The following is a 15,476-nucleotide window of genomic DNA, read 5'->3' as shown; positions in this document are numbered from 1 at the left end:
ATAAGAAATAAAGTGGATGAGCTTGAGGCTCAGTTAGAAATTGGCAAGTATGATGTTGTAGGAATAACAGAGACATGGCTGCAAGAGGACCAGGGCCGGGAAATGAATATTCAAGGGTATACGTCCTATCGAAAGGACAGACAGGTGGGCAGAGGAGGTGGGGTGGCTTTGTTGGTGAGGAATGAAATTCAGTCCCTTGTGAGGGGTGACATAGAATCAGAAGATGTAGAGTCAGTATGGATAGAACTGAGAAATTGTAAGGGCAAAAAGACCCTAATGGGAGTTATCTACAGGCCCCCAAATAGTAGCCTGGATATAGGGTGCAAGTTGAATCAAGAGTTAAAATTGGCATGTTGCAAAGGTAATGCTATGGTTGTTATGGGGGATTTTAACATGCAGGTAGACTGGAAAAACCTGGTTGGTACTGGACCCCAAGAAAGGGAGTTTGTGGGATGTCTCTGAGATGGATTCTTAGAACAGCTGGTACCAGAGCCTACCAGGGAGAAGGCAATTCTGGATTTAGTGTTGTGTAATGAACCGGATTTGATCAGGGAACTCGAGGTAAAGGAACCATTAGGAGGTAGTGACCATAATATGATAAGTTTTAATCTACAATTTGAGAGGGAGAAGGGAAAATCGGAAGTGTCAGTATTACAGTTGAACAAAGGGGACTATGGAGCCATGAGGGAGGAACTGACCAAAGTTGACTGGAAAGATACACTAGCAGGATGACAGTGGAACAATAATGGCAGGTATTTCTGGGAATAGCACAGAAGGTGCAGGATCAGTTATTTCCAAAGAGGAAGAAAGATTCTAAGGGGAGTAAGGGGCGGCCGTGGCTGATGAGGCAAGTCAAGGACAGTATAAAGATAAAAGAGAAGAAGTATAACATAACAAAGATGAGCAGGGAGACAGAGGATTGGGAAACTTTTGAAGAGCAACAGAAGATTACTAAAAAGGCAAGACAGGGAGAAAAGATGAGGTACAAAGGTAAGCTAGCCAAGAATATAAAGGAGGATAGTAAAAGCTTCTTTAGGTATGTGAAGAGGAAAAAATTAGTTAAGACCAAAGTTGGGCCATTGAAGACAGAAACAGGTGAATTTATTATGGGAACAAGGAAATGGCAGACAGGTTGAACAGGTACTTTGGATTTGTCTTCACTAGGGAAGACACAGACAACCTTCCAGATGTAATAGTGGCCAGAGGACCTAGGGTAACAGAGGAACTGAAGGAAATTCACATTAGGCAGAAAATGGGTTTGGGTAGACTGATGGGACTGAAGGCTGATAAATCCCCAGGGCCTGATGGTCTGCATCCCAGGGTACATAAGGAGGTGGCTCTAGAAATCGTGGACACATTGGTAATCATTTTCCAACAGTCTATAGATTCAGGATCAGTTCCTGAGGATTGGAGGGTAGCTAATGTTATCCCACTTTATAAGAAAGGAGGGAGAGAGAAAACAGGGAATTATAGACCAGTTAGCCTGACCTCAGTGGTGGGGAAGATGCTGGAGTCAAGATGAAATAGTGGCACATTTGGATAGCAGTAACAGGATTAGTCTGAGTCAGCATGGATTTACGAAGGGGAAATCATGCTTGACCAATCTTCTGGATTTTTTGAGGATGCAACTATGAAAATGAACAAGGGAGAGTCAGTGGATGTAGTGTACCTGGACTTCCAGAAAGCCTTTGATCAGGTCCCACATAGGAGATTAGTGGGCAAAATTAGAGCACATGGTATTGGGGGTAGGGTACTGACATGGATAGAAAATTGGTTGGCAGACAGGAAACAAAGAGTAGGGATTAATGGGTCCCTTTCAGAATGGTAGGCAGTGCCTCTTATCAATCGCCAATCCTCTCGAACTGGGTGCTAACATTGCAATTCGCTTCCTTAACCAACGACTCAACCTGCAAGTTAACCTTTATGGAATCCCGCATAAGGACTCCCAAGTCCCTTGGCGCCTCTGATTTCTGAATTTTCTCCTGGTTTAGAAGAGATTAGATTTTATTCCTTCTACCATACACTTCCCTATTCTTTGTTCATTCCCCAATCTGTCTAAATCCTTTTGCAGATTCCCTGCTTCCAAACAGAAAGGCCCCCTTTTGTCTCACACTTTGCCTCCTGCCAGTCAGCCGATTTTTTTTTAATCTATGCTTGTATCTGTGCTGTAATACTATGGAATCTTGTTTAACAGCCTCATGTGCGGCACCTTTATGAAGGCCTTCTGAAAATCCAAGTAAACAACATCCACTGACTCCTTTGTCTACCCTGCCTGTTATTTCCACAAAGAATTCCAACAGATTTCCCTTCAAGGAAAACAAGTTGTCTTTGGCCAATTTCATCATGTGCCTCAAAAACCCTGAAACCTCATCCTTAATAATGGAATCCAACACTGGTCTTCCCAACCACTGAAACTGGCCTATAATTCTTTCTGCCTTCCTCCCTTCTTAAGTTCACCTGCCATTTCTTTGTTCCCCATGACTACCTCTCCAGTGTCATTTTCCAGCGGTCTGATGTACACTTTTGCCCCTCTTTTATTCCTTATGTATTTGAAAAACTTTTGGTATACCCTTTCACATTACTGGTCAGCTTAGCTTCATATTTCATCATCTTTTCTCTACTTACGGCTTTTTTAGTTGCCTTTGTTAGTTTTTAAAAGCTTCTAACCTCTACTAATTTTTGCTCTATTATGTGTCCTCTCTTCTGCTTTTAACTCTGTCAGCCACGGTTGCCTCATCCTCCCTTTAGAATACTTCATCTTTGGATTGTATTAATTCTATACCTTCCAAATTGTCTCCAGAAACTCCAACTGTTACTGTTCTACTGTAATCTCTACTAGTGTCCCCTTCTAATCAACTTTGGCCAGCTCCTCTCCCATGCCTCTGTAATTCTCTTTACTCCACTGCAATACTAATACATCTGACTTTATTTTCTCCCTCTCAAACCGAGGGTGAATTCTATCAGATCATAATCACTGTCTTCCAAGGGTTCCTTAACCTTCAAATCAAATTAATCAAATTTTGTTTATTACACATCATCCAATCCAGAATTGCCTTACTCCTTAGTGGTCTCAATCACAAACTACTCTAAATTTCTACAAATTCCCTCTCTGGGGATTCAGCACCAACCTAATTTTCCTAATCTATCTGCATATTAAGATCACTCATGAACACAGAACATAGAAATCTACGGCATATTACAGGCCCTTCGGCCGGCCATGTAACCTACTCTAGAAACGTCCTAGAATTTCCCTACCATATAGCCTGTTTTTCTAAGCTCCATGTACCTATCTTACCCTCACTGGTGTGTGGCACAGGCAGCAATCCAGAGAATACTACCCTTGAAGTCCTGCTTTTCAGCTTTCTACCTAAAGTGTCTATTCAGGATCTCAACCCTTTTCCTACCTATGTCGTTGGTACCAATATGTACCATGACTTCTAGCTGTTCTCCCTCCCCTTTAGAATGCTGTGGACCTGATCTGAGATGTCCCTGACCCTGGCCCCTGGGAGGCAACATACCATCCAAGTGTCCATTTCATGTCACTGAATCCCTTGTCTCTTCTCCTAAATATGGAATCCCATATCATTACTGCACTCCTGTTCACCTCTCACCTCCCACAACTGCCTGCTCGAAAACTCCACCCATCTCACAGCTGCCTGATCGAAAGGTCCACTCACCCCCTTCCCAACAGTCGCCTATTCGAGAGCTCCACTCACACCCTCCCCAGTGGCCCAGCTGCAAAATGTGTGTGCAGGTGCCGTGTCTCTGATACTTCAGGATACATGCATTGTCCCGAACTCTTGCTGTCCGTGTGTGAGATAGTATCCTCTGTGAGTAGTTGGTGAATTCTAGAACTTACCAGTTTGGCAGACTCGGACTTCAGTTCGTCTGGATCAAGGACATCGACCTTCATGTCATTAAATCGCTTTCTGAACTCTGTGTAGATCAGATCATCTTCTTTAGTCAGTCTAAGGTATCGTGGGTCAACTGAAGAAATGAGCTGTGGAAGAGCAGAGGTGAAAGAAGGCCACGATTCACACCACTATCCAACCACATTCCCAAAGATGCTGCCATTTCCTGCTAATACATGAATGGGAACTCCCATGGGAAACTAACCCACAGCATTAAGGGAATATTCACCTTGGGAGCAGAAAATTTAGACTAAGTGGAAAGGGGTAGCAGAAAGTGGAGAAATGAAGGCATCCTCACAGTGGAAGCTCAAAGTTGAGAAGTGGAAGACTTGGGATGAGGCAGATTAATAGTCTGGCACAGACTAGATGGGCCAAGGGATCTGTTTCCTGCTGTAGTGTTCTATGATTTACTGTAAGGTTGGAAGAGGGCATAAAAGACAAATCTCCATACATTGTGTACAAGGCACTCGTGAAACTACAGCTAGAGTATTGTCTAGAGTTCCTTATGTCATTTAGAGATACAGCACGGTAACTGGCCCTTCTGTCCCAACGAGCCTGCTTTGCCTGATTACACCCTTGTGACCAACTAACCCACTAGACAGTAGGTTTTTGGAATGTTCTGGAAATGAAAGGGTTAATTTATGAGGACCATTTGATAGCTCTGAACCTCTACTCAGTGGAGTTTAGAAGAGTGAGGGGATCTCATTAAAACTTAATGAATATTGAAAGGCCATTGAGATGATGTTTCCTGTAGTGGAGGAATCTTAAGACTAGACAGTACAACCTCAGAATAGAGGAACGTCCATTTAGAATAGCAATAAGGAGGAATTTCTTTAGCCAGAGGATGGTAATTCTGTGGAATCCATAGCCACAGATGGCTGTGGAGGCTAAGTCATTAGGCACATTTAAAGTGGAGGTTGATAGGTTCTGAATTAGTCAGGGCATCAAAGGTTACAGGGAAGAAGGTGGAGGATTGGGATTAAGAGGGATAATAAATTGGCCATGATGGAAAGGCAGAGCAGACCCAATGAGTGGAAAGGCTCCAGTGCCTTATGGTCTTAAAAACCCACCAATTCTGAATTTGACAATTTCAAATAACCAGCCTTTCTGCAAGAACATCCACCTGTAAATTCAAATTGCATTTCTCTCTCACAAATGCTGCCTCACCTGTTGGCTATTTCAAAGTCAAAATCAAAGTATGCATATGTCATCATACTCTACCTTGAGATTCATTTTCTTGCAGGCTTTTACAAGAAAAAAGAGTACTATAGAATTTATGAAACATAAAGACTGAGAATCAATGTACAGAATAAGATTGTGCAACTATCAAATCAAAGTTCAAAGTAAATTTATTATCAAAGTAGAAATGAGTCCTTCCGTTAGTCGGGGTCAACCATGGATGTGTGTTCCAGCATCCACATGATACGTAAGCCTGGGCAGTACAATATGGAGAGCAAAGCTCCCTCTCTCTCCACATGTCTGATGAATCCAAATGAACACCAGAGACCGATGCAGTTTGACACCATTGATGTTGCAGGAGTTTCCAGTCAGCATTGAACTCAACATAAAACTTCCTTAGGGACTCCAGCTGTGGATTTATCCCGAAGTCTTCCCCATGAGCAGGTATAGTCACAAGCCAGTAGAAGTTTGAGATTAGAGATTTCCTTCTCTTAGATGAGCTGCCAACCACAGCTAAGAAGTCCTACCTACCCAAACAGACTGGTTTTAAGGTGCCAATAACCTACCTTTGCCCCTTTACCTGTCAATAGAATCAGTTCTGCCAGGCTTAATAGCTAAGCCACACATGAAGGCCAGGAGCTGGACTTGGTTGTCAGAGGTTATTTGAGACGCACGCCATTGGGAGCATTTAAGAAGTCGTGGGGGCTTATCCCCACTTCCATCCCTGGCTTAACAACATTAAGGAACCAAAGTATATTTACGTCACCGTATAAAAGCCCAAGATTCATTTTCTTTACGGGCATTAAGAGTAAATACAAAGAAACACAATAGAATCATTGAGAAATTGCACATAACAAAAGATAGACAAATAACTAATGTGCAAAGTTTAAAAAGAATAGATGGATAAATAATACTGTGAACATGATTTGTAGAGTCCTTGAGAGTGAGTCCCAAGGTTGTGGAATGAGCTCAGTGTTGGGGTGAGTGAAGTATCACCTCTGGTTCAAGAGCCTGACAGTAGGGAGGTAATAACTGTTCTTGAACCTGGTGGTGTGGGACCTGAGGCTCCTGAATTCCTTCATGATGGCAACAGCAAGAACAGAGCATGGCCTGAGTGGTGGGGATCCTTGATGATAGATGCTGATCTCCTGCCACAGCATTTTGTGTAGATACACTCAATATTGGGGAGAGCTTTGCCAGTGATGGACTGGGGTGTATCCACTACTTCGGCTTTTCCATTCAAGGGCATTGGTGTTTCCATTCCAGGCAGTGATGCAGCCAGTCAACATACTATCCACCACACTTCTATACAAGTTTGCCAAAGTTTTATGTGACATGCCGAACTTTTACAAACTTTTAAGAAAGCAGAGACTCTGCCATGCTTTCAGCACAATTGCACTTTCATGCTGAACCCAGGACAGGTCCTCTTTAAGGATAATGCTGAAGAATTTAAAGTCGCTGACCCTCACCACCTCTGATCCCCTGATAAGGGCTGTCGACTGGACCTTTGGTTTCCTCCTCCTGTAGTCAATATCATCTCTTGGGTTTTACTGACATTGAATGAAAGGATGGTGTTCTGGCACCACTCAACCAGATTTTCAATCTCCCACCCTCCTATATGCTAATTCAGCACCACCTATGACTCGGCCGACAACAGTTGTGGTGTGCATAGCAAATGTAAATATTCAAGAGTACTGTCATTTCCAGTACACAAGTGTAAATAAAAACAATTGTTACTCTGACTCAAATGCAGCACAAAGAAACAGAGTAAGATAAGGAACACAATGAATATAAATGCATAAGATAACATATAGATTGACTGTACATCCATAAGGTGACACTAGGCAAAGGAGTGTCTCTATACAAAGTGACTGACAGGAAATGATGAAATGAAGTAGTGGTGGCAGGGGGTGTGGAGGGTTAAGAAAGTGGGTTGAGGTATTAATCAGCCTTACCGCTTGGAGAAAGTAACTGTTTGAGTCTGTTGGTCCTGGCATAGATGCTACATAGCCTCCTCCCTGATGGGAGTGGGACAAACAGTCCACGAGTAGGGTGGGTGGGACCCTTCATGATGTTACTTGCCCTTTTCCGGGTGGGTGGGACCCTTCATGATGTTACTTGCCCTTTTCCGGGTGGGTGGGACCCTTCATGATGTTACTTGCCCTTTTCCGGGTGGGTGGGACCCTTCATGATGTTACTTGCCCTTTCCCTTCATGATGTTACTTGCCCTTTTCCGGGTGGGTGGGACCCTTCATGATGTTACTTGCCCTTTCCCTTCATGATGTTACTTGCCCTTTTCCGGGTGGGTGGGACCCTTCATGATGTTACTTGCCCTTTTCCGGGTGGGTGGGACCCTTCATGATGTTACTTGCCCTTTTCCGGGTGGGTGGGACCCTTCATGATGTTACTTGCCCTTTTCCAGCACCTTACCGTATATATGATGACAGATAGACTGATGCCAGTGACGTGTTGGGAAGTTTCGACTACCCATTGAGGAGCCTCCCTGTTCATCGCAGTGTAGTTTTTATACCAAGAAGTGATACATCTGGTTAGGATGCTCTCTACTGCACATCTGTAGAGTGCACGAGTATAGGTGTGCAAAGTCCAGCTCTCAGAAAGTGAAGCTGAAAATGAGTGTTCCTGATTGTGTAGGATATGTTCTAGCATCATGAGAGGTTGTGCACTCCCAGGAATTTGAAATGCTCGCAGATTCCACTGCTGTCCTGTCAATGTAAAGTGGGGGGGGGGGACGGTGAATACAACACAGGAGCTGTACTTAGCCTCACAGTTGTATGTATAAAATGAACAGAGCAGAAGGCTAAACGCACGGCACTGTGGTGCACCTGCACCGGAGATTGTTTCCAACCTAAACTGACTGGTATCAACAAGGAAGAAAATCAAGGATCCAATTGCATAAGGAGGTATTGAGGCCAAGGTCCTGGAGTTTATTGATTTGCTTCGAGGGGATGATAGTATTGAATTCTGAGCCGTCATTGATAAAGAGCACCCTGATGTATGCATCTTTGCTGTCCACATGTTCCAAGGTTGAGTGAAGAGCCAATGAAATGGCATCTACGGTAGGCAAATTGGAGTGGATTCACGTCACTTCTCAGGCAGGAGTTGATATGTTTTATCACAGTGGAAGTAAGTGCTACTGGACAATAGTCACTGAGGCAGGTTATCACATTCTTCTTGGGCACTGGTATAATTGGAGCCTGCTTGAAGCAGATGGGTACTTCAGACAGCTGAAGCAAAGGTTAAAGATATAGGGGAATACTCCAGCCATCAATCAGATCAACACAGCTCCATAGTACGCAGCCCAGTACCCCAACTAAACCGATGCTTTCCTTGGGTTCACCCTCCTGAAGGATGTTCTCATGTCAGCCTCAGAAACTGAAATCACAGGGTCTTCAGGTAGAAGTTCATGAAAGTGCCTCCACATTTTGTGGTCAGCACCGAGCTCATCTGGAAGCAAAACCTTGTTGTCACATCGCGTGGTTTTACTTTGCAGGAGGTGATAGCAATCAAGCCTTGCCACAACTGTTCAGTATCCTTCAATGATTCAAGTTTGATCTGGAATTGCCACTTCACAGAGGCTGTAAATCAACTTCCTGTATTTTACTTGATCACTAGTTCTGAATGCCACTGATCTGGCCCTCAGTAGATTGTGGGTCTTGCGATTCTAGTGATGGAGTAGTAATGCAGCAACAATACCATTAGAAACCATGAAGCTACCCCTCATTATATATAATACTGAGAACGTGAGTTGTAGACTCCTTGAAATGGAGTCCATACTATCTGAAATCAGTCTAGAGCAGTGTTGAGTGAAGTTATCCACACTGGTTCAGCAACTTGATGGTGAAGGGTAATAACTGTTCCTGAACCTGGTGGTGTGGGACCTGATGGTTGTTCCTGACCCTGGTGGTGTGGGACCTGATGATTGAGGGGTAATAACTGTTCCTGAACCTGGTGGTGCGGGACCTGATGGCTGAGGGGCCAGAGTAGATAAATCCCAAGGACCTGACGGGGTATTCCCTTGGACCTTGAAGGAGACGAGTGTTGAAATTGCAGGGGCCCTGGCAGATATATTTAAAATGTCGGTATCTACAGGTGAGGTGCCGGAGGATTGGAGGATAGCTCATGTTGTTCCATTGTTTAAAAAAGGCTCTAAAAGTAATCCGGGAAATTATAGGCCAGTAAATTTGACATCGGTAGTAGGTAAATTATTGGAAGGAATACTAAGAGATAGGATCTACAAGTATTTAGATAGACAGGGACTTATTAGGGAGTGTCAACATGGCTTTGTGCGTGGTAGGTCATGTTTAACAAATCTATTAGAGTTTTTCGAGGAGGTTACCAGGAAAGTGGATGAAGGGAAGGCATTGGATGTTGTCACATGGATTTCAGTAAGGCTGACAAGGTCCTGCATGGGAGGTTAGTTAGGAAGATTCAGTCGCTAGGTATACATGGAGGTAGTAAATTGGATTAGACATTGGCTCAATGGAAGAAGCCAGAGAGTGGTAGTGGAGGATTGCTACTCTGAGTGGAGGCCTGTGACTAGTGGAGTGCCACAGGGATCAGTGCTGGGTCCATTGTTATTTGTCATCTATATCAATGATCTGGATGATAATGTGGTAAATTGGATCAGCAAATTTGCTGATGATACAAAGATTGGAGGTGTAGTGAACGGTGAGGAAGGTTTTCAAAGCTTGCAGAGGGATTTGGACCAGCTGGAAAAATGGGCTGAAAAATGGCAGATGGAGTTTAATGCGGACAAGTGTGAGGTATTGCACTTTGGAAGGTCAAACCAAGGTAGAACATACAAGGTAAATGGTAGGACATTGAGGAGTGCAGTAGAACAGAGGGATCTGGGAATACAGATACAAAATTCCCTAAAACTGGCATCACAGGTAGATAGAGTTACTACTATTAGAGAGCTTTTGGTACATTGGCCTTTATAAATCAAAGTATTGAGTATAAGAGTTGGAATGTTATAGTGAGGTTGTATAAGATATTGGTGAGGCCGAATTTGGTGTATTGTGTGCAGTTTTGGTCACCTAATTACAGGAAGGATATTAATAAGGTTGAAAGAGTGCAGAGATGGTTGACAAGGATGTTAGAAACATAGAAAATAGGTGCAGGAGTAGGCCATTCGGCCCTTCAAGTCTGCACCGCCATTCAGTATGATCATGGCTGATCATCCAACTCAGAACCCTGAAACTGCTTTCTCTCCATACCCCCGATCCCTTCAGCTACAAGGGCCATATCTAACTTCCTCTTAAATATAGCCAATGAACCGGCTTCAACTGTTTCCTGTGGCAGAGAATTCCACCGATTCACCACTCTCTGTGTGAAGAAGTTTTTCCTCATCTCGGTCCTAATAGGCTTCCCCTTTATCCGAGTCAGCATGGATTTATGAAGGGAAAATCATGCTTGACCAATCTTCTGGAGTTTTTTGAGGATGTAACTATGAAAATGGACAAGGGAGAGCCAGTGGATGTAGTGTACCTGGACTTGCAGAAAGCTTTTGATAATGTCCCACATAGGAGATTAGTGGGCAAAATTAGGACACATGGTATTGGGGGCAGAGTACTGACATGGATTGAAAATTGGCTGGCTGACAGGAAACAAAGAGTAGCGATTAACGGGTTCCTTTCAGAATGGCAGGTTGTGACCAGTGGGGTACCGCAAGGTTCAGTGCTAGGACCACAGCTGTTTACAATATACATTAATGATTTAGATGAAGGGATTAAAAGTAACATTTGCAGAAGACACAAAGCTGGGTGGCAGTGTGAAATGTGAGGAGGATGTTAGGAGAATGCAGGGTGACTTGGACAGGTTGGGTGAGTGGGCAGATGCATGGCAGATGCAGTTTAATGTGGATAAATATGAGGTTATCCACTTTGGTGGCAAGAACAGGAGGGCAGATTACTATCTAAATGGAGTCAAGTTAGGAAAAGGGGAAGTACAACGAGATCTAGGTGTCTTTCTTCATCAGTCACTGAAAGTAAGCATGCAGGTACAGCAGGTAGTGAAGAAAGCTAATGGCATGTTGGCCTTCATAACAAGGGGAGTTGTGTATAGGAGCAAAGAGGTATTTCTGCAGTTGTACAGGGCCCTGGTGAGACCACATCTGGAGTATTGTGTGCAGTTTTAGTCTCTGAATCTGAGGAAGGACATTCTTGCTATTGAGGGAGTGCAGCGTAGGTTCACAAGGTTAATTCCCGGAATGGCGGGACTGTCGTATGTTGAAAGATTGGAGTGACTGGGCTTGTATACACTGGAAGTTAGAAGGATGAGAGGGGTTCTGATTGAAATATATAAGATTATTAAGGGATTGGACACGTTGGAGGCAGGAAACATGTTCCCAATGTTGGGGGAGTCCAGAACCAGAGGCCACAGTTTAAGAATAAGGGATAAACCATTTAGAACAGAGTTCAGGAAAAACTTTTTCACCCAGAGAGTTGTGGATCTACGGAATGCTCTGCCTCAGAAGGCAGTGGAGGCCAAGTCTCTGGATGCATTCAAGAGAGAGTTAGAGCTCTTATAGATAGTGGAGTCAAGGGATATGGGGAGAAGGCAGGAACGGAGTACTGATTGTGGATGATCAGCCATGATCACAGTATATGGCGGTGCTGGCTCGAAGGGCCGAATGGCCTACCCCTGTAAATATTGTCTATTGTCTATTGGTGTGTTAATTGGTCACATGGGGGTAATTGGGCAGTATGGGCTTGTTGGGCCAGTTATCATGTTCAATCACTGAATAAAAATAAATTTTAAAATAAAATAACGGTTGTGATGATAATCTACTTTCGGGACTGGTGGCAAATGGCCATGAGGCAGGGCAACATTCAGATTCTGTGTCGCTACATATTAAACAAACAGATGATTATTTTTCCAATCATCACCTGAATCTCACAGGCAGTAGCAGCTTGTAAGCACTAGGTGGCAGTATAACACAACCAATGAGAAAAGTGCCACCTGCATTTCCATAGCACCTTTCCTCCCTTCCAGCAAGAACTCGTAAATAGTTCTGAAGTAATGTGGGGAAATGTGGCATAGAAACCGTGCTCAGCAATCTCCCACAATCACCAGCTTCACATGGACTGGAGACTCAAGTTCAAGTTTATTCACCGTCATCTGACTGTACATATATACAACCAAACGCAACACAGTTTCTCTGGACCATGGTGCAGAATAAGAATCAGGGTTATTATCACCGACATATTTTGTGAAATTTGTTGCTTTATGGCAGCAGAACATTAGTTACATACTGAAGACGTACAAAAAAGCTGGATGACCTCAGCAGGTCGGGCAGCATCCGTTGGAAGAAGCAGTCAACGTTTTGGGTCCAGACCCTTCATCAGGATTTACAAAGGGTCTCGGCCCGAAACGTAGACTGCTACTTTCAACGGATGCTGCCCGACCTGCTGAGTTCATCCAGCTTTTTTGTACGTCTTGATTTGACCACAGCATCTGCAGTGCACTTTGTGTTTACTAATAGTGACATATTTACTTGAGTCCTTAGCTCCAAAGTGGATCAGAGGCCATTAATCGGCTCCTGTCTCCACCGTCCTCTGAAGCCGATGGTATGGTCGGAGTTCATCAACGCTACCGCACTCCAGTGCATCCTCTCCACAGCGGATTGGCCTACACAAGGTCACCAGAGCCGTTAGCTGGACTGTTCAGAAATCTGCCAGCAGAGGGTAAGAAGCTGTTCCTACAACACTGAGCGTGTGCCTCCAGGCTCCTGTACCTCCTCCTGATCGTGGCAATAAGAAGAGAGCATGTCCTTCACTGCTAGCCCCTCAATGAGGATCAGTGGATGCTGCTCACAATACTCCGAATGTGGTCTGACCAATGCCTCATAAAGTCAGGAGCATGATTAGGCCCCTTGGCCCCTCGAGGCTTCTCTGCCGTTTATACAGATTATGGAGATTAGTTTCATTTGTCACACGTACATCGAAGCACACATTGAAATGTGTTGCTTGTGTCAACGACCAGCAGAGTCTGAGGACATGTCGAGGACAACCTGCCAGTGTTGCCATGCTTCCAGTGCCAATGTACCATAACCCGAGCCGATCTTTGGACTGTGGGAGGAAACCACAGCATCTGGAGGAAATATGTGTGGTCATGAGGAGACAGACAAGCTCTTTGCAGGAACTGAACCCTGATCTTACAGCTTCAATGACGTCAGATCCAGGTTTAACATCACTTTGTGAAATTTGTTGTCTTTGTGGCAGTAGTACAATGTTATCCACAATAAGAGAGAAAATATGAGAATTACAGTAAGTATATTTATATCAAATAGTTGAATTAAATAAGTAGTGTAAAAATTTAAAAAAATTGAAATGTAGAGAGCTAGTGTTCATGGGTTCAATGTCCATTCAGAAATATGATGGCAGAGGGGAAGAAGCTGCCCCTGAATCGTGCTTTCAGGCTCCTGTACCTCCTCCTTGATGGTAGCAATGAGAACAGGGCATGTCTTTGGAGCATCATTACAGCTTTAATGAGAAAATCTAATTGAAATTCCAATTCTGTGTTCCACATTGTTTTGTATTCTCATTCATCAGGAATCTATATGGCTCCACCTTCAAAATATTCATCGATTCTGTCTGTGTGAGGAAGAGTGCTCCAGAGAAGCACGGCCCTCTGAGAGAAAGTGTTTCAGCTCATACTTACTTGGTTACACCTTATTTTTAACCTGTGACGTTTGGTTCTAGATTCTCCTGCAAGGGGAAATCTTTTCTCTACTTCCATCCTGTTGTTTTCCAGAATAATTTCTGTGCTGGAACTGTGCTGGCATTAATACTGGAGATCATTCTAACTGGTTAAGTCGCTGTCTGGTGCAGAGGCACTACTGTAAGGATCAGAAAAAGCTGCAGAGGGTTGTAAACTCTGTCAGCTTTGTCATGGGCACCAGCCTCCCCAGCGTTAATGATACCCTCAAAAGGTGATGTCTCAAAAAGGGGCATCAATCACTAAGGACCCCCATCATCCCGGACATGCCTTCTTCCCTTTGCCACCATCAGGGGGGAGGTACAGGAGCTGAAGACACACACTCAGCAATTCAGGAACAGCTTCTTCCCCTCCACCATCAGACTTCTGAATGGACAATGAACCCATGAACCCTAGCTCACTATTTTTTCTCTTTTTTTCACTACTTATTCATATTAATTTAATATATATGTATATTTATTTCTCATTGTAATTTATAGTACATTTTATGTCTGGTACTGTACTGCTGCAAAGCAACAAATTTCACGACATACTGTGTGCCAGTGATTTAAACCTGATTCTGTGCTCTCTTTAAGCACGGCAATTTATTTTCTACATCAATTTGATTTATATCAATTGCACTGTATCGCTGCCACAGAACAACAGCATTTCACAACACATGTTAGTGGTAATAAACCTGATTTGGATACTGGGCTTGCTCCATCATGGACACTGGCCTCCCAACATCGAGGACATCTTCAAAACCTGGGGGGTGGCCTCATCATGACAGAAGACTGAGAGGGAATGGGAATTGGAACTAAAGTGTTTGGTCACTGGGAAATGCCAGCTTTGGTAATTGGAGCTGAGATGCTCAACAAAGTCAGCCCCCAATTTACTTCAGCTTTCACTGAAGTTGAAGAGGCCACATCTGAAGCACTGGATGACCCAATAGATTTGCAGGTGAAATGCTGCCTCACCTGGAAAGACTATAACACTGGATGACAGTGAATGAGGAGGTGTTAATATTTTGTCCAGTGAGGGTGACAGCAACAATCTCTATCCCACCTTTAACCATTACACTGTTTAGAGCAGAGAGGAAGCTTTTATTCAGCTTGGATGCTTCTTGTTTCTGGTCCATAAAAAGACAAACACAAGATATTCTGCAGATGCTGAAAATCTAGAACTACTCACACAAAATGTTGGAGGAACTCAGTAGATCCGGCTGCTCCTATGGAGAGGAGTAAACAGCCAATGTTTTCGGATGAGACCCTTTATCAGGATTGGAAAGGAAAGGGGAAGAACCCAAAATAAGAAGATGAGGTTGTGGGGAGAGGGAGGAGTACAAGCTGGCGGAAGATAGGTGAGATCAGGTGAGGGGGAAGGTGAGGGAGGGGGAGGAGTACAAGCTGGCAGGTGACAGGTGAGACCAGGTGGGTGGGTGGGGGAGGGAGGGGAAGTGATAGGTTGAAAATGTCAGGGCTGAAGAAGAAAAAATCTGATAGAAGAGAAGAATGGACCATGTGATGCACCATCAATAACTCTCAGAGACGTGAGTCGAGATAGGCTTTTATTAGCTGGAAGAAAGCACCGTCAGCAGCAAGAGACCATCACACAACATCCTGGAGACTGAGGGAGGAGCAGTGCCTCCAATCACCTTTATACCGGGGT

The sequence above is a fragment of the Hypanus sabinus genome, chromosome 1, assembly GCF_030144855.1.
Source record: "Hypanus sabinus isolate sHypSab1 chromosome 1, sHypSab1.hap1, whole genome shotgun sequence".
NCBI lineage: Eukaryota > Metazoa > Chordata > Chondrichthyes > Myliobatiformes > Dasyatidae > Hypanus > Hypanus sabinus.
This window is presented reverse-complemented; position numbering follows the sequence as displayed.